The sequence below is a fragment of the Rutidosis leptorrhynchoides genome, chromosome 1 (assembly GCF_046630445.1).
Source record: "Rutidosis leptorrhynchoides isolate AG116_Rl617_1_P2 chromosome 1, CSIRO_AGI_Rlap_v1, whole genome shotgun sequence".
Lineage (NCBI taxonomy): Eukaryota > Viridiplantae > Streptophyta > Magnoliopsida > Asterales > Asteraceae > Rutidosis > Rutidosis leptorrhynchoides.
This window is the reverse complement of record NC_092333.1, coordinates 419,185,679-419,207,950: the sequence shown is the minus strand read 5'-3', so window position 1 is coordinate 419,207,950 and position 22,272 is coordinate 419,185,679.

Genomic DNA, 22,272 nt, shown 5'->3' with positions numbered 1-22,272 from the left:
GCTGGAGCTGTGACAAAATTGGCTATTTTGAAGAAGAACTGCAAAGTTATTTTGGGTAATAATAACACTAAAGGAATTAGCACAGCTATGTTTTAAACGTTTACTTAATTTTCGAGAGTTTTTCAGGTGCATAACTATATGCATAAATCTTTCCTTCCGTAGATGAAGTGCGGTTGGTTCATCCTCTCGATTGAAGTGTTTTCAAGAATCATGAAAGGTTTGAACGCAGATTGTAATCGTCAGGATACAAATGAGGTTTAAGATGAAATCAAGTGCCAAACTTGAAGAAATGTTTAGTTTCATATGTTATAATCAATATTTTAATTCATTTTTAATTTTCCAATCTTGATAGTCCACAGTCGATAGTCCACAGTAACAGTCCAATAATTCATATATAGTTATATATATAATATTCGAATTAATTAATATGTGTCGTGACCCGTATACGTCTCATACTCGATCACAACTCAAACTATATATATTATTGTAGAATCAACCTCAACCCTGTATAGCTAACTCCAGCATTACTGCATATAGAGTATCTATGGTTATTCCAAATAATATATATAGATGCATCAATATGATATGTCAAAACCTTGTATACGTGTCCCGATATTTAAAGTGCGTAAAATAAATAACAGAAATTAAATGACGATAAATAAAATTGCGAGAATTAAAATTGCGATAAATAAAATGCGATAAATAAATTGTGATAAATAAAAGGTAATACGGAATTAACAGTTAGCTTGGAACAGTTAGCTAGGAACAGTTAGCGTGGATTCTTAACAAAATTTCTCATAATTAATTTGTTTGTTTCTAACAAATTTTAATTTTTTTTTTGTCCAATGTTTTCTTCATTATGCCACTTGTTGGATTCTGATAAGTTAAAATCCAATTATGAAATTGAATGAAAATGGTTACTCTGTGGTAAACGGATTCGTATAGCTGTGGATGTGAGTAGGATAGTAAATGACTGTTGAATCAGATTCGAAGAATGTACAGTGTAACTTTTTAATGTGAAATCTAAATATTCCTCGGGTATTACCTACCCGTTAAAATATTTTCACCATTAACAGTTTGTACAAAAAAAAATTTTAATTACAATCTTTATAAAAACATATATATAGACATATATATTTTCTTCAGATGAAATCATGGATTTAATGAGTCAATATGATATTAAACTCATTTGATTTACCGTTAGAACAAGAATATATAATCTCTAAAATATTAGAGATTACATAATCGCCATGTCGAACAAAGATAAATGATGTAGAATGTCATGTAGAACGATGATTATGCTCGAGATACAGATTGTGATGTTGAGGCGTGTGTTGTTGTGGTTTGTGTTGTTGCTGGTGGTACTATTGATGCCGTCGATGTTGCTGAAGCTGGTACGTTTTGCACTATATTTTCCAAATTGATTATTCAAGCGCGAAGTTCATTGACTTCTTCGATTACTCCGGGATGATTGTCGGTAAGAACTAGCGAATGAATAAGGTTTAGAATCTGAGATAGTATGTAATTATGACGAGATATTCGAAAAATGAAGGTGAAAATGGTGTTTCGGGCTAGTTCGCCGATAAGTGTTTCAGGTTCTTTGTCAAAACGTGAATTTAGTTGATGGAAAGGATCGCCTTCTTTTTGTCTCCCTTGATTTAGTAGGCTACGAACCCATCAAATGAATTGGTTGATTCATTCTAGGACACTGCTTTCGGAGCTTAGGTGAAACTCCATATCGGAATAGTTGTCGGAATTCGCGGAATTCGAACTGGTTGAGGGATTCATCTCGTACGATCAGATGAAGGATTTTTGATAAGAAATAGATTATAGGATGTAGATTAGTACCCTGCAATACATAATTTACATATGCATATATAATACTAAAATCCCATAAGTTACGGAGGAATCTACGGAATATATCAGATACGCTAAGATATGAATTTTGTCTATACACTATTCATGCAGTCAATGCAGTAAAACGTGTCTAGACTAAGAATGATAACCAGGTAATTTCCTAAGGATGATAAGCAGGTAATTTTCGACACGAAATGATAAGCAAAAATTTTGACATGCAGACACGGTCGAAGTCCAGACTCACTATTGCATCTAAACAACTATCAGTTAGACATACTAGTGCAAGATCTGGTTCGCTAAGACCACCACTCTGATACCAACTTTGATAACCCGTCCTAATCCATCCGGATGAAGTCCATATCGATTATAAACGATTCATAACAGTTGATTACATCGCGAGGTACTTGACCTCTATATGATACATTTTTACAAACATTGCATTCATTTTTGAAAAGACAATATTTCATTACATCGAAAGTTGACAGTATGCATACCACTTCTTAATATATATATCCAACTATAAATGACTTGATAATAATCTTGATGAACTCAATGACTCGAATGCAACGTCTTTTGAAATATGTCATGAATGATTCCAAGTAATATCTCTAAAATGAGCAAATGCACAACGGAAGATTTCTTTCATACCTGAGAATAAACATGCTTTAAAGTGTCAACCAAAAGGTTGGTGAGTTCATAGGTTTAATTTCTATATAATAATCATAATATTTAATAAGCCACAAGATTTCATTTAATTAAATGCGCATGATCATTACAACTGCAAAAATCATTCATACGATGAGTCGCCCGGTAACCAACCTTAACATAGAGCGCTTAGATATCTGACATCATACATTCCACTATTCAAATGTATGACAAGAACCCTTCGAAGTACTAAAGCATTTCCACTATTCAAAAATGGGGGTGGTTGGTGCCTGTAGATCTACCTTTAGGATTCGCATCAATTAGGGTGTCTGTTCCCTAATTCTTAGGTTACCAAGCAAAATAATAATAAGTACAGATATCCGGTATAACAAAACAATCGTAGAATGTAGTTTCATGAACTTGTGCCTATTTTGTAAAATATTTATAAAAGCAGCGCATGTATTCTCAGCCCCAAAAATGTAAAGAGTAAAAGGGAATCAAATGAAACTCACCTAATGTATTTTGTAGTAAAAATACATTTGACGACATCGAACAAATATAGGGTTGGCCTCGGATTCACGAACCTATATCATTTGTGTATATATATTAATACACATAATCGTAATTGAATAAGTTTATATATTACATCTTTAATTTATATATTATGTATGTTTAATTTTGTGGATATATTTATAATGGTTAATATCTATATAGTTATAGTTATATTAATATATCCATATTTATATACATAATTGTTTAAATGTTAATTTAAAAAAAAAAATCGTTAGTTTGTTATTTGTATGGATTTATATAAACAATATTAATAGGTTTGATATATATAGTTATGTGAAATTTTAATATAATTATAGTATATGTAACAAATATATTTTATGTACTAAATACTTATCTGTTTAAAAGATAGTTTTTGATATTAATAATAATAATATTAATAATAATATTACTTAACAATAATACATATAGTGATAATAATATTAGTAATAACAATAATAATAATAATAGTCATAATTGCAACTAGGGTTATGATAACTATAATAATATTTGGTAACTAATACTTATATTAGTAAAAATAACAGTAATAACTAATGTTCATAATACTTACTAATAATAATACTAATAATAATAATAATTCTAATACTTATTGATAATAATAATAACAATAATGGTATGTGTAATTATATTAGTAATAATAATAATAATCAAAATAATAATAATAATAATAATAATAATAATAATAATAATAATAATAATAATAATAATAATAATAATAATAATGATACTTATGGGATTAAATTAATAATTCATATATTAATAATACTTTTAAGATTAATAATAATAATAATAATAATAATGGTTATAATACTTAATATTATGATAATATTAATAATAATTACAATACTAATTTTAATTATAATACCTAGTAATAATAATAATAACCAATAATAACAATAATAATAATAACAATAACAATAATAATAATAATAATGATAATAATATTAATATTAATAATAACAATAATAATAATAAAAGAAAAGGGAACTACCTCTTAAAGCTAAAAAAACAAAATTAATAATTTGCCCAAGCAGGGACTCGAACCCATGACCTCCCGCTTATATACAAATCCCCTAAACCACTCTACCAATCCTGCTATTCTGATTATAACACAGTTTTATTTCTATTATCATGTGTCTGCTTTTCTTCATCGTCTTCCTCTTTCTTCTTCATCACAATTAATGGCCAAAATCAAATCAACATAAACGTGAATTACAAATTCGATTTAAGACTTGAAACTTAATTATAACAATTTGTATTTGGAGAGTTTGTAAAAAAAATAAAATTTAAAGTATGAATAAAAAGCTGCTGTTGCTCGTCGAGATAAAAAAAATAAAACAATTCTTCGATTTGATTTTAACTTCATTTTAGGCCACGCTTTCTTCATGAAATAGTTTGAAAATCTTACATATAAACTATTGGCTTCGTCAATTGTACTTGAATTATCAAAACGAACTCAAATTTCTCCAAGAACAAAACGGTTGACTTTTTAATTTCAAAACTTTGACTCAAAAATTGGGATTCGATATAAAGGATTGGAATTTGAAAATTTACGGAGAGTTTGAGTAAGAGATTCCTAGAAACATTGCATTAACAGATTTCGAAATGTATTTTGAAATCAAGCTTTTCATAAACTTGGTCAATAACAGGGAAAACGAGTCTGTTTTCTTAAGATTCTGATTTAATTCATCAGTAATTACTAGCTGTCAATAATTGTAATTCGTTTGGTTAATAATGAACTGAATAAATTCTCCAAAAACACTAAAAAATTGCTCGATTTATAGTGTGATGACCCGGAAATTTCTGACCAAATTTAAACTTAATCTTTGTATGATTAACATTTCCGACACGATAAGCAAAGTCTGTAAAACTGAATCTCAAAATTTTTGAACTACTTTTATATATTTAAATACCCTTTGGTTGTTTTCGACGATTCGCGAACAATTATATGTAAATAGATACATATACACTATAACTTGAAAAGGTAACAATGTATTAATTATTTGATACCGTACATTAAACTTATTAGTTTAAATATCTATTTGAATATATATGATAAGTTGAAATATTTATTATTAAAATTTATTTATAAATAACTTCCAATGTGTATTTAAAAACTGATTTATATATATATATATACATATATATAATTTCAAGTTATTTAGTAAACGATACTAACAATCGTTTATTAATTAGATTAATATTTAGATAAGTTAACTAAAGCGTTTAAGTTGAACCAGTAAAACACTAATTTGCTGCAGTATTTTCAAATTGCTACAGTACCCAAAATGCTACATTGTTTTCGAAAATCACTATTTGCTACAGTGAATTGCTACAATAAAACACTATTTCAAAATAATATATATATATATATATATATATATATATATATATATATATATATATATATATATATATATATATATATATATGTATATGTATATACTATGAGACGATGATTTATAGAAGCAAATAACCAAAACACTTAATTGATTAAAGCTACACTTAGAGTGACATAGTTATCAATGATTAAGTTTATATTTTGACAAATGTACGAGTCACGAAATGAAAAGTACTAGTTTTCTCAGCGTACGAAAGTGCGTTCAAAAAACCGAAAGTGGTATGTGAGTCGAGTGACAACGACCGTATCATTTGAGTAAAAATTATATTTTTACTATGCACGTAAATATAATATATTATATAATTAATTATATAAATTAAATAATAATTAATAATAATTAAAATTATGTCGACAGCCTTAAAAAGAAATGGGTTCCAGCTGTATGAGTGTGCCATGCGATCGCATGGCATAACCACACCAAGCCCATGCGATCGCATGGCTAGGTGGGGAGGGTCAGGTCTTTAAATATCCGCTGGTTCTCATTTTGATTCATTTTCAATTAAACACTCGCACACATACACTTATACATTATTATTATTATTATTATTATTATTATTATTATTATTATTATTATTATTATTATTATTATTATTATTATTATTATTATTATTATTATTATTATTATTATTATTATTATTATTATTATTATTATTATTATTATTATTATTATTATTATTATTAATCTTAATTAGTGATATTGGTATTACTAAATATATTATACATAAAATATTACGACGAGGTTATGGGAGTGTCACTTTCAAAATGGTTTTCAAGCGGGATAGAGCTAAGGAAATTATGGGTTATTGCCAAGGAGGTTATAGGTAATGTTCGGGGGTATATTTGTGAATCAAACCTAGTGTTTATCATCTCCGTTGTGTCTACGTACTTTCCTACAATATTGAATCTCAATATTGATAAGTTGAGATCTACGGTTATTTGGTAATCCGAGTTTCGATCACATTTTGGTGAACGACTTTATATGCTGCTAAAGTGAGTTTCACTTGCTCCCTTTTTAAATGCTTTTGCAATATATATTTTTGGGCTGAGAATACATGCACTTTATTTTAAACAATGGACACAAGTACATACTAAATTCTATACTGAGTTTGAACCGAAAATCCCTTAGCTTTGGTAACTAGTAACTGCCGGTTATAAGAACTGGTGGGCGCGAGTAGTAGTATATGGATCCATAGGGCTTGATATCCCCGTCCGAGCTAGAGCACTAGCCTTTTAACGAACGTATGCTATTTGAGAAGTGTACACGTTGGTTTGCGTGTATTATTAAGATGATTATAAAAAGGGTACAAATTATATATACGTTAAGTTTAGTTACCAGGGTGCTCAGTTTTGTAGAATGATTTGATAGACGTTTCTGGATGAAACAACTGAAATCTTGTGATCCACTTTTATATACAGATTATGCGAAACACTAAAAATATGAACTCACCAACCTTTGTGTTGACACTTGTTAGCATGTTTATTCTCAGGTTTCCTAGAAGTCTTCCGCTGTTTGCTTATATGATAGACAAGCTATGTGCATGGAGTCTTACATGGCATATTTTTCAAGAAAACGTTTCATTCACCAAATCATCACCATGTATCTTATTTTGACTGCATTGTCAACGGAAGTACTGTGGTAAACTATTATTTACAGTGATTGTCTATATGTAAAAATCATCAGATGTCTAAAACCTTTGATTTAAATATTCATATTTGGTTTGCCTTTTCAAAAGAATGCAATGTTTATAAAACGTATCATATAGAGGTCAAATACCTCGCAATGAAATCGATGAATGACGTGTTCGTCCATATGGATTTGGAGCGATCGTCACATATAGCCAACTGAATATCGATGGATTAAATCAATCAGAGAAAGAAAAATATAAAAAAATATAAAGGAGACTAAGATACATAACTAATTTTGTTTTTTTGTATTGGTAATGGATTACCATCAGTTAGCTTTAGCAGACAAAAATATAAAAATGAGAGTGACCCTCAACGGTTTTTGGAATTTGCTGTATGTTTTTTTTTATATTTATTTATAAATAATAGATTATAATTATAATTAATCTTAATATCAAGTAATAGTTATACTTATTGTTATAATATTACAAATTTATATTAATATAATAGTAATAATAATATTAGTAATGATAATGATAATAATTACCATAAAATGTATAACAATAATATTGTCAATAACAATAATACCAATATTATTAATAATAACAATAATATTAATAATGATAATACTTTATCGATCTATATACATTAACTTCATATCTATAGATCATTAATAACACTAATATTGATGCTAATATTGGAAGTAATAACAATATTATTATAACAACTATAAACTTTTCACTTGTAATTACATTTAACATATTAAATTTTCATTTTATTACGTATGAAATACTTATTTTGTATAATAACATATTTAAATATTTAACGTTTATATATTTTATATATATTACAATATAATAACTATTAATATAAATCATATATGTATGTTCATTTTAAATTACACTGAATTCTTATTTTACATATTTGATTTTATTATTTAAATTATATTTTATTACTTTCAATTATTATCTATATATTTACATTTATTTATATATAAATATTTTTATTTATAATATTGGTTCGTGAATCGTCGAGAACAGTCGAATGACAAATGTACTTATGTAAACAATTCAAAATTTTCAGACTCTACTGTACAGACTTTGCTTATTGTGTGGAATTCATATAAAGATCAAGTTTAAATTTGGTCAGAAATTTCCGGGTCGTCACAATACTAGTATCAGGATGCCACCGTATGAGATGCTTTATGGGCGAAGATGTTGAACTCCAGTTTGTTGGGGTGAAGTGGGACAAAAGGAAATCGGGAGTACTGATTTTGTTTTAGAGACAAATAGCAAGATTGATGTGATTCAGGATCATTTGAAAAAGGCGCAAGATAGACAAAAGTCGTATGCCGACAAACGTAGGCGAATGATCGAATTCCAAGAAGGTGACATGGTGATGCTTAAGGTTTCGCCATGGAAAGGTATTATTCGGTTTCGAAAACGGGGAAAGTTAGCTCCTCGGTTTATTGGCCCATTTAAAGTTTTAGCTCGGGTTGGCGAAGTTGTGTATCGTTTGGAATTACCCGAAGAACTTGCGGGGATCCATAATACATTCCATGTTTCCCATCTCCGTAAGTGTCTTGCAGATGATTCATCATGGGTACCATTAGACGAGATTGAGCTAAATAATAAGTTGGAGTATGTTGAGGAGCCGATTGCTATACTCGACGAGAAGGTCAAAAGATTGAGAAATAAAGTGGTTAGGACTTTTAAAGTTCAATGGCGTCGTAGTAAAGGTTCCAAGTTTACTTGGGAGCCCGAAGAGTTTGTTCTTGTGTATCTTCCTGCTTGTCATGAGACTTGGATTGCGAGGTCGCAATCCAATTCAAGTGGGGGAGAGTTGTAAGATCCTGTTTTCCCAGGTGTTTTGGACGCCGTCCAAACTGGTGAGACGCCGTCCCGTTGTAAAGGGCTGGACGTCGTCCAGAAATCTGGACGCCGTCCAGAATAGCTGGCAGGCCAGCTGCCTTGTTTTTAGATATTTAAAGTGGGTATTTTGGTAATTTCACTTGGGGGCTGAATTTAAAACCTTAGATCAGTTTTTGGAGCTTCATTTACTCCATTTACAACCACCAAACCTCATCCACTTCAATTCTAGAGAGAGAGTGTGATTCAAGTGTGAGAAAGTTCAAATAGAAGAGAAAGAAGCTTGTTTCGGGTTAGAGCTCGAGCATTAAAGTTGTTCATCTCCTCACTAGCTACGTTTTGATTGTGGTGGTAAGTCCTAAACTTGATTTCCTTAGTTTAATGTGTTTAAGGGTTAGGGTTTGGGCTAGTGATGAACATAAAACCCATTTGTTAATGAATTGTGGGTTTTTGGGTAAGTTTGAGTCATGAGGGCTCAAGGATGACTAATCTAGGGTTTTGAAATGTTAAATGTGTTTATGAGTCTTAAATTGGTTAGTTAACCACTAGCACACCTAGATGTTATGTAAATGGGTGCTATTTGAGTATGTGGTGACCCGAATGGGTGTGGAAACCTCGAATGGGTAAAACGGGTCTTTGATGACCTAAGTTGTCTTGTTAGTGTGAAAATGAGATAACATTGTGATTATATGTGTATTAAGACCATAAATGGCTAGGGTTAGGGTTTTTGGCGAAGTTGACCCAATATTAGGATTAAGTGTGTAAATGGGTCATAATTGTACCATGGGTCAAAATGACCTAAGGATGGTGAGTGAGTTGGTTGACCAACTTGAATGAATGATTGATTTATGTGCATAATGTAATAGGTACGTTACCTTGAAGCCGCGAGCTTGGTTTATTGATTCACCAAAGGCGTAAGGTGAGTGGAATAATTATGCGTGTCCGTATATAATGTATTTATTTGTGTTGTATGAATGTGGCATTGTCGTGTTGTTCAAGACACCACATTCTAAGTAACGAGTAGTATTGTCGCGGTGTTTAAGACACTACTCATTGGTTGATTGACATGTGGATGTCGCGGTGTTCAAGGCACCACATTGTCATGGGAGTGGATGCCGCGGTGTTCAAGGCACCACTCATTGTTTTGATTGACATGTGGATTCGTCGCGTTGTTCAAGATGTCACATTGTCATGGGGGTGAGTGAGTCGCGTTGTTCAAGACATCACCCAGGGAATTAGTGATTACGCGGTGTTTAAGTAACACTAATGGATGTTATGAACTCCGACGGTCTTTTAAGTACCGTTCCCTTGTTCAATTGGTTAACCATGATTGTATGAATTTTGTATTGGCATATTTTAATTATGAACTATATGCTATTGGTATTGCTAGCTCATTGTGAATTTCGGTTATTGGTATATGCATAATGTTTTGCATGATTGTCGAATTGCTAGCTCGTGTATGGTATTGTGTAAGTGATGCAAGTAAGTAGGTTATATATGTATATGTATATTTAAAATTATTGCATTCACTAAGCGTTAGCTTACCCTCTCGTTGTTTACCTTTTTAGGCTCCGGCGTGGACAAAGGCAAAGGTATTCGGTTGGATTAGTGGTCTCCCGCTTATTTTGATAGGGGATGCTTTTGGGTAGCTTTTGGAAGTTCGGCCAAGATTTGGGTAGTTTAACCCCAAACACCATGCTCTAGTGTCGTTTGGAAATTAAACTAATTTGGTCGAAACTTGTATTTTTGAACAAAACGCGTAATTCGGGCTGATGTGGGCCCGGTGATGTAAAACTTGTTTTGATGATGAAAACCTCTTGTGATATGTTGTGAAAGGGTTTTCATTTAAAAGTGTCGGGAAGCGGGATTTCCCCTCGTGTAAGCTGGACCCAGGGACAGCAGCTGGAAGGCAAATTGGACGCCGTCCAGACCTGCTGGATGCCGTCCCACCTTTCATTGCTGGACGCCATCCAGATATCTGGACGCCGTCCAGATGTGCTGCACCAGAAATTTTTTTTTTTAGTGTGTTTTTGGTAAAGCGAAGTCGGGTTGTTACAAATCAAGCTTTTTAGCTTTTTGATCTTGTTACATCTTGTAGATTCAAACCTTGATTTGAAATCTTCAAGAACATGAAAGATTCAAGCTTTTTAGCTTTGAATCTTCATTACTTTGTTGGATCTAAGTTTGAAGGCTTTAGATCACTTTATTTTGTTAAAAGATCAAAACTTGTGTTTATGATCTTCATGTAACTTGTAGATCTAGCTTTTTGCTTTAAGGATCTTCAAGAACATTAAAGATCCAAGCTTTCTAGATTAGGGTTTCATTATTTTGTTTAGATCTAAGCTTTTTAAGTTTATGATCTCATTACTTTTACTAGATCTTTGCTTGCTAGCTTATAGTCTCATTAATCTTGTAAAAATCCAAGCTTTCTAGTTTAGGGTTTCTTAACACTTGAGATCTAAGTTATTATTGTAGATCTCACTTACTTGGAACCTTTCTATGAGTTTATTGGTGATAAAAATCAAGTCTTCATCATCTCATATGATGAAGATGCATAAACTTGTGTCAAAAAGACAAATGTTGAAGCTTTATTGTGTTTATACAATAAATAGACAACTTTGATGTTCAAAACTTATAGAAAGTTAGCTTTTATTTTTAGTTGTGTGTTGATGGTTAAAACTTGGTCATAATGATGCTAAAACATCAAAGAGTTGTACACTTGAGGATTATACGCATCAAGGATGAGAACCGTGATGAGCATCAAACACCAAGAAACCCATCGGAGCACTTGTTTCTGTTTTTCAAGGTCTGATCAGACTCCTGGGACTTCTGGAATTGATTTTCAGATAGTTCGGTTTGAGTAGATGACTTTTCATTTAAGACTTACCTAAATCCGATATATGGTTTAGGATTTATAGCCTTTCAAAAATCACTACGCCTTCATAACGACGTGCTAAAATTTCTGACCTACTCGCGCTTGAACCGTCGCCACGGTCAAACGACATATATTTAGGATCTCAAAATTGGATAGCGGTAAGAGGACTCACAAACGGAGCCTTGGCTACTGGCCGCGCATCATTTCAGTTTGTATAGAAGTCGTAGCAGCTGTCTGAAGTCAGCCCTTTGTTTCGATCTCTATTCTTGTTGAAAACTTTACTTTATCTTTTACGTATGATGAAAATGATGATAATGATGATGCTTAAGACTTAACTTACGCAATTTTAAACCTTTTGGGATTATTTACTGACTTAGCAACCCTTGACTTAGGTTGAGGACCTTTTGGATCGACCAACTTACTTGTTTGGACCGACTTACTACTTGCTTACGTTTTCGTATCGATTATACCGCACATTCACTGTGAGTTATAGCTCCCTTTTTACTTTAACTATTTTTGGGACTGAGAATACATGCGCTTTTTATGTTTTTACATACTAGACACGAGTACTTAAACTTTATATATATGTGTGTGGGTGATATAACGGCACAAATTTTTCCCTTAGCTCGGTAACGTTTAACTATTGGTTTATGAACCGGTAGACGCGAATCTTAGATATGGATCCATAAGGTTTGACATCTCTACTCGGGCTAGTCGCGCTAGCATTTAACTGGTGTTTAATACTTCGTCTATTTTAACGCACTCGCCAGGTGTACTTTTAGGGGGTGATATATTATTTTACGTTAAGTTAGTTACCAAGTGCCTACGGTTAAGCATATACTTTTTCATACTGTTTTGAATACGAAATCTCGTGCTCTACATTACGTTGTTGTTTACAATAAAACTATATCTCACCAACATTCGTGTTGACGTTTTTAAGCATGTTATTTCTCAGGTGCTTAGATGAAATTGCTTCCGCTGTTATAGACTCGCTGTGTTAGACTTCCACTGCATTGTTAGAGATGTCTCAAGCATGGACTTTTATTTTTGCATTCACTACTTATGTTATTTTCGAACCATGGTTTTGTAATGACCTTAGTGTCACGTACTTTGGCGTATACCTCACAAGAATGGTGAGCCGTTGATAGTTTACAGAGAGAGATGTAGCCCAAAGCTGAACCTTATTAGTTGCATGAAGGCACAAAAGGTCATGGAAAAGGGGCGTTTTGCTATCTTGGTACATGTAAAGAAATTGGAGTCTGAGGAGAAAAGCGTGAAGGATGTGCCGATTGTAAGCGAATTTCCTGAAGTTTTTCCAGAAGAATTACCGAGATTACCACCGCCGTGATCAGTGGAGTTTCAGATCGATCTAGTGCCAGGAGCTGCACCTGTAGCTCGCGCACCTTATCGACTTGCACCTTCTGAACTACAAGAGTTGCAGAGTCAACTACAAGAATTGCTAGACTGTGGATTTATCCAATCAAGTTCTTCACCTTAGGGCGCTCCTGTTTTGTTCGTGAAGAAGAAGGACGGATCTTTCCGTATGTGTATCGATTACCGCGAACTCAACAAGTTGACAATCAAGAACCGGTATCCCCTTCCCAGGATTGAAGATCTATTCAATCAAATGCAAGGATCAAGCGTTTACTCCAAGATTGATTTGCGATCAGGTTATCACCAGTTGAGGGTGAAGGAGAGCGATGTCCCTAAGACTGCGTTTCGAACACGTTCTGGTCATTATGAGTTTCTCGTGATGCCATTCGGTTTAACTAATGCACCTGCCGTGTTTATGGATCTTATGAACCGCGTGTGCAAACCGTATCTAGACAAATTCGTCATCGTGTTCATAGACGATATCTTAATCTATTCCAAAAAGCGAGGAAGAACACGAACAACATCTTCGACTCGTACTTGAACTCTTGAGGAAGGAACAACTCTATGCCAAATTCTCAAAGTGTGAATTTTGGTTGAAGGAAGTTCAATTTATTGGTCATATTGTAAGCGACCAGGGTATCAAAGTCGATCCAGCAAAAATCGAAGCCATTAGCAAGTGGGAAACCCCCATTACTCCTACTCATATCCGCCAATTTTTAGGCCTCGCAGGTTACTATAGTAGGTTCATCGAAGGTTTCTCTTTGATTTCAAGTCCTTTAACCGCGTTAACTCACAAATGGAAGAAATTCGTTTGGGTGGCTGAACAAGAGTTGGCATTCCAAATCCTAAAGCAGAAGTTAACCATCGCACCTATCTTATCCCTTCCTGAAGGCAATGATGATTTTGTTGTATTGATGTGTGCGAGGTGTACTAGGAAATAGTATTATTTTTACAACGTAATACTATTAAATATGATACAATTTTACACAAGATATTTATTTATTTATAGAATGGATATACCTAAACCTTGCTACAACACTTATAGGCAGTGTACCTAATCGTACAGTAGTGTAGTTTTTAGTAAGTCAGGTTCGTTCCACATGGATCTCTTAAACAAGCTTAACGCTATAATTTTAAAAACTATATTTGTAAAAATATAAAAATATATATAAGTAATATTATTGTTATTAAAGGGGCTTTTACCGTTTAATGACCGGTTTGTCAATTTTTAAAACTTTAGTCGCAGTTAAAACCTAATGTAAAATATTAAAAATAAATATAACTTAATTTAAAGCATAAAGTAAATAACGATAATGAAATTGCGATAAATAAAAGTGCGATAAAATACGCTGACAATAAATAAAAGTGCAATTAAATATGAAATAAAAGAATTATGCTTATTTAAACTTCCGTAATCATGATGTTTGACGTGTTGATTTTTAGTTTATTCCCATGGGTTAATTGTTCTTTGTCCTGGATTATTTAATATGTCCGTCTGGTTTTTGTCCATAACAGTCCATCAGTCATAAATATAAAGTGCGAGTGTCCTTGTCAAATTATCATTATATCCGAAGTCAAATTTTCCAACTAATTGGGGACTTAAATTGTAACAAAGTTTTAATACTTTGTTTAATAATTACACCAGGATATCGACTGCGTGTAACCCAAGGTTTTAATACTTTGTTAACAATTATGCCATGTGTCCTTGTACATAATTTCACCCCTGTTTTAATAATTCCATAGACTATTAATCCATTCCCGTGTCTGGTTAAATGAACGATTATTCGTACATATAAATATCCCGCTCATCGTATCCGATCGAGTGTATATGGTTATTTATAGGTACGTCCAATTGTAAATCTTTATATTAAATTAACAAACTATCATTTAGTTAAACAAATATAAAGCCCATTAATAGGCCATAGTCTAATTTCCACAAGTGTCGTTCTTTTGTCCAAACCCCAATTATGGTACAAAGCCCAATTACCCAATCTTAATAATTTAGCCCAACATCATGATTACTTCGGTATTAAATAAGCATAATAATAACTTAGCTACGAGACATTTAATTTAAAAATAACATTAACCATAACTTACAGTGATTAAAAATAGGGTAGCGTTACACGGACAGAATTTCGACTTACACCCTTACAACATTCGCTAACATACCCTTATTATTAGAATTAAAATTAAAATTAAAATTAAAATTATAATATATATATTATTACGTTCAGAGAAAGGAAAGAAAAAGATGTTCAATTCGATCACCAAACTGCGAAATTTATAGGACCAGAGCTGAAAAAGGGTGTCATGCGATCGCATGGCTTTTGTGCCTCCAGGCCATGCAATCGCATAGGGGTAGGTACCAGCTCACATATTTTTGTTTTCAAGCTTGTCGATGTTTTAATATATAAATATAATATATAAATAATTATAAGAATTATTTAAATATTATATTATATTTATGTGCATAGTTGACTTGTAATTTTTAGTCCGTTGCGTCGAGCGTTGAGAGTTGACTTTGGTCCCGGTTCCGGATTTTCGAACGTCCTTGCGTACAATTTAATATCTTGTACTTTGCGTTTTGCGTCTTGTACTCTTGTAATTTTGAGACGTTTCTCATCAATAATTGGAACCACTTTGATTGTATTTTGTACTTTTGAGCTTTTTGGTCGTTTGCATCTTCAATTCATTGAATCTGTCTTTTGTCTTCACCTTTTATTATTTAAACGAATATCACTTGTAAATAGAACAATTGCAACTAAAAGCTTGTCTTCCTTGAGGGATAATGCTATGAAATATATGTTCGTTTTTAGCATTATCAAATATTTCCACACTTGAGCGTTGCTTGTCCTCAAGCAATATAGTCTTGAAATAAAAATACTAGAATCACTTCTTTATTCTTCATAATTTGTACATCAGTGATTTCTATACGGCGGTATAAACAATGGTAGTAACGATGTGGTTTACAGTCCCACATGACTATAAAATTTTAGATCCATTAAGGAAATTGGATCTTTATGAAAATATTTGATCTTTTAAAAATACAATCTAGCTTTTATCCTAGATAAATTTTCCGGAATGACCCTTCACCGGTGTTTGCAAATTGTTTTTGTGGGTTTAGTGGGTTTCAGATTTGAAAATTTTAGCTCAAAACTTGCGGTTTTGTGTCACCCACTTGCTAACCTTGTATTGAGAAAGCAACACGTCCAGTATACTTGTTCCGTATATTACCTTTCGGTAAACTACCGTCCGGTTATAAAGGAAAGCGTTGAACAAGCAACTGTTAAGGCAATGTCCCCTGACATGATTTTACTTATGGTCTATAACGTATCGGATGTAATTACTATCCTTGGTAGGAGCAATAGTAAAGCTCACCCTTATAATTTTTCGATCTGGCACAAGGTCCTGTTTTTGACCATGCTATGCAACCACCGTTCTTACGGTTGACACCCGATTTGATTCAGGTGACCTAATGAATTCTAGGTGAATCCCTAGGATTTCACATTCAATGGTAATGAATGCATTAAAAATGGGTTTTTAGAAAACAAATCGGTTTGTAATTTTGATCAAAATATTTTCTCGTTCAAGCTCGAGTTTAGATATCATCGAATTCCATGAGTTTGTAATTCTCAATATTTAAAAGTCAATCTCTAGGATTGAGTAATATCAGTCTTAAAAGCTGATTTTTGATCTTTTAAGGAGATTATCCTTTCTGGGGATCTGATTCATTAGTCTTATCCAGCTAATTTGCACGGCGTCCTCCCCATTTTACAAGACATATCCTCTCATGGTTAGGATAAGTCTGACCACTTGGCGACCCTGTTTGATGCTGAGGTCCGTAGATTTCCTGCTGATTTTAGAGATGACTTTTCTAGATTTTTCGTCAACTTACAGCTGGTCTGGACGACAACTTCATGACCTAAATCAAGAAGCGCGTGTCTTTTTCGGAAGACTTTACTTCCTTTTAATGATGGAATTGATTCATCGTGTAGATCCATCTTTCTTTCAAATATATTACAGTAAATTTGGTAAAACTGTTTAGATTAGTCCAAAGCAAAAGTATCTTCAGTTATTTGTACAAAAATATGTGATATATGTTTTAAATAACTTGGTAAATTTTTCCCACACTTAGCTTTTATTTTCCTTTTTATTGTCCTCTATTCCATTTTAAATGAATTCTAACATTTTGGGTTGTTTCTCAATTTATGTCATTTCCGAGGTAACAATAATTTCGGTGTTAACACCTAGTTTTATCGTTCATAAATATGTATAAACATGATTTTGAATTCATTTAATTGAAAATTTTAAAAATTTTTACTAGAATTGGGAAGTCAGTATATAAGACTAGGGCTGTTCTTTATTATCAGAGAGCACTAGATTCTAATACAACTACTGCGTTACTAGTATTTCTAATGGTAACCAAGTGTATAAGTAAAAAAATTTTAAAATCCGAAAGGATTTAACCCCTTTCCACACTTAAGATCTTGCAATGCCCTCATTTGCAAGAAATCAGTACAATTTAAATTATTGAAGGTCATTAGCGTAGAAAAATGATTAAATTTTACCAAAGTTTCCAAACATATTGGCGTTTTTTTTTTTTATTTTTTTTATTTTTTTATTTTTAATTTTTTTTGGCATACTTTAGAACAATAGGATTAAAAATAATGATAATAAAATTTTTCGTCCCTCCCTTGGGTAGAGAAATTTCGGTTCAATGACCTAGTTTTCAACTCACGACGAATTTTAAAAATCATATTTTTAACTTAACGAAATAAAGTAAATTTTTGTTTTTAAATTTACACCAAACTTAAATTTAAAATGCATAAAATTAAAAATTTATATTATTAAAATTTTAAAAATTCACACCAAATTTATATTATATTTTTGTTTTTATACATACAAACTTATATTAAAAATATTAATTTTTTTAAATATTTACAAACTTAAATATATATTGATTTAAAAAGTTTACAATAATAATTTAATATTAATTTTAAAAACAAAGTAAAAATAAAATTAAAAATCTTTTTGGTCTTTTATCCCACTTTAATCAATCAAATATTATCAAAAATATACGCCCCTCTTTTCGGTAAAGTAATTTCGGCTATATTACCTAGTTTTACTCCTGACAAATTTCTGAAATATTTTGGGTTGATTGATTAAAGATGTAATAAATTTTTGTATGATATCAATAATTTCGGTCGCAAAACCTAATTTTATTGAGTACCAATTTAATACTTTATAGCGAACAATTTAGCATTTATTATCAAAAGGTTAAAAATAAAAATAAAAATAAAAACTGTACAAACTTACCTGTGAAATAGAATTCTTAGTGACCTGCTTTAGCCCACTCATAAGATAGTCGGACTAATTGGTTTTCCATAGCTACATAGGCATAACCTCGAGCATTCAACGTTTTTTCTTCGAAACATATGAACGGTCCATCTCTGCATAAAGTAACGAATTCGGTATTGGAATATGTCTGATTCGTCGAGCATTTTCCTTCGTGTGACCATTTTCCGCATTTGTGACATCTTTCAAGGTGTCGTGCTCTTCTTTTCGCTGCAGATTTTGATTTTCCTTTACCAAATTGTAACTTATTATTTTCGTTTCTGAATTCTTTTCTTACTCCGTCCAATTTACCTCTGATTAATGATACTATTTCACTTGGAAGGGTGTCATTAATGATACCGTCCAATTTTGTATTTTGTTTACTTATTTTGTATGATGTTGCTGTCTTTTTCTAGGATGTTTTTGATGTATTATAAATTGTTCTCTGTTTATAGCTCCTTTTTAGTCTAAGCTAATGATATTGTACGTCCCATCGATCCCTCAACCCGGGCTCCTCGTAAAATATATGAGAGATGTTCTGTTTCTGCAAAGCAATTTGCTGCAACTGATTACATGTGTTGATTTAATGAGATGCATATACCGTCTGCTATTCATTTGTGTGTGGTTGCCACTAAGCATGCTGGTGTTGTGGATATAGTGTGTTCCTGGAGATGCTATTGTAGTTGGCGTATTCTTTAATTTCTAGGGGCAACCTTCTTTTGATTATTGGTATTCATGATATATATGTATATATATATATATATATATATATATATATATATATATATATATATATATATATAGGGGTAGGATCAAGAGGGAAGTAACCATTCGGGGGGGAAGCAAAAACTTTTTTTTTTCGCTTTTTTGAAAAAACTTTGTTCACGAACATTATAGATGAGATGAAAATATGAACATTTAGTAGAGACACTTTGTGATAAATGTTTTTATTTTGGGAAAACGCTCGAAGAAGTAATATATAACAATTATCGTGTTTTTCGAGCATATGTTGAGGTTTTAGCTATTGGGGTTTAGATATTAGGGTTTAGATATTAGGGTTTATAGGGTTTAGATATTAGGGTTTAGAAATTTAGGGTTTAGGGTTTAGATTTAGGGTTTAGATTGAGTTTTTAACACGAACGGTTTAGAGTTTAGGGTTTGGTGTTTTGGGTTTATGGAATAAACTCAAAACACCAAACCCTAAACCCTAAACCCTAAACTCTAAATCGGGCTAAATTTTACTTCACAAAACATGAAAAAAAGACGTTCATATTTTTCACGAACAATATTATCTTGAATGTTATTTTTGTCGATCGTTTTTCCACCTAAATAATGACATTCATCACGAAGTGTCTCTTCTAAATGTTCATATTTTCGTGTGATCTTGATGCCGAAAAAAAAAAATTCCAAAAAAAACGAAATTTTTTTTTTTTGCTTCCACCCGCTTCCCCCCGATTGGTTACTTCCCCATTGGTCCTGCCCCTATATATATATATATATATATATATATATATATATATATATATATATATATATATATATATATATATATATATATATATATATATATATATATATATATATATTAATTTATTGATTATGTTTCACACAAGTTATACTAATACTTGGTTTCAAGATCTATAGCAACATTATAACCAGGTTTAAGGTACGTTTGCAATTCCAACATACTCTCTTATGGGTTTCCATATTTGGTAAACTCATTCTTAGTCCATTACAAAAATAATTCAATGGCAATTTCCAAATCTTCTCGAATACTTATCCTATCTAATTCTGTATATAATAGTGATTATTAGTATCATTTACATGCACACTTTGTATTGCTCTAACACAAGTGTTAGCTTAGCTATTGTACAATTATGTAACAAAAAACATCGCGATATATGTAAACAATATGTGATGCACAATTATGCCAACTGGAACCTGTATGCCTTTCAAGGTGGCCGCCGCAACGCGCGGTTGACCACCTACTTGTTGCACTCATTTTTGTACTCATCAATTTACGTAAAGAATAATCAAAAATTGTTTTTGATACCTGTACAAAAAATACCTGTTTTAACCCTAATTGTGTACCCAATCCTTAATTTTCATCTTCAGCTGTTTATTTCACAAAATATGAAGTTTTCTTGGAATCAAAGGGAGGAAGATGGCCAATTATCACATTCGGAGAAAATGGAGATGTATATCAAATACTTTTAGTTGTGTACTATTTCTTTATTCAATAGTATGTCAACAAACGTGGTAAATGGTAATATAATAGATACTACGTAATAGATTTCTTTTTCTATTAAAATTTTATATATTTATTTTAGCAATGTCATTTCACTAGTGTGTGTATATATATATATATATATATATATATATATATATATATATATATATATATATATATATATATATATATATATATATATATATATATTCTTCAACTAATATATATTCTTCAACTAACGTAATATTGTGATTATAGAGTACGGAGACCCAGACCGTGGTTCGCCATCTCTGTTTCAGGAGCATGTTTATTTGTAAAAAGATGATTCAGGCCAAAGGGTACCGTTTACATGGGTAGCTCAGGATGTGGCAACGCACCATATCCTCTGTGATGGGTATAGATGAAGTGTTGGTTCTCCTGACTCTGTGTACTAGCATATCCGTAATTAAACTCCGGGACCACCCCTATGTAGTATGTGTATGTCTTGTATGATGGGGGTACTGTCTCTCGTACCGGCTCTCTGTCCTCAAATTCATCATCACTCTCATCTGCTGCTATCTCTATTGGACCTCGCCTCCTAGCTCACCTTGCTGTTCTTGCGTCAGGGCGATCCTCCTCATTACTGATAAAAACTTTAGGCACCTGTCTCTCATCATCATCATCATCATCATCATCATCATCATCATCATCATCAAGGTGCTCTATCGTGAGGATGAATAACCTCTTGTTTTCTATTCTGATAATCTTCATGCTAACTAGTAACTGATAATATGACCGTCTATACTCTCTCAACTGATCCTCTGCAAACAAACCTTCGTTCCTCAAAAACCTCATAACCAAAGCTCCTAAAATGGGCGAAATGTCCCAACACTCTTTTGCTCTCTGTTCAACACCTTGGCAACGTAGTAAGCTACCTGGATATTCTCTCGATGAATAATAGACCACATCAGACTAAGGTAATTCTAGAAGAAATGGGCGAGAACATTGTGAAGCTACACAAATATACTACGACAACAAGTCTGCAATTGCAATGACAAAAAAAAAAAAAAAAAAAAAAAATTCAATGTTTCATGGCAGAACCAAACATTTTGCTATCAAATATCACTTTCAAAAGTCTTTGCCAAAAAAGAGATTGAACTACTATATTGCAAGACTGAGGAGCAGATGGTAGACATTTTTACCAAAGTACTACCAAGATTAAAGTTCGTGTTCTTACGCAACATGCTCGGAATAACATCAATATATTAAAGAGGAGTGTTGGAATTACTAATATATTTCTGGAGTAGTCTTTTGTTGATGTAAAAAAAATACAACATTCAACTAAAAAAATTAGAAAGGAACTTTCGATATTTTTGAACTTTCCAAACATCCTCTTTCGTAATACATCCAACTTAAACAAAATTATCAAGTTGTTAACTTAATTCACAACGATTTTTTTTTTGAAAGGCAAGTATTATTAAAAACTAATAAAATCTAGCAATAAGCTAGAAAATAC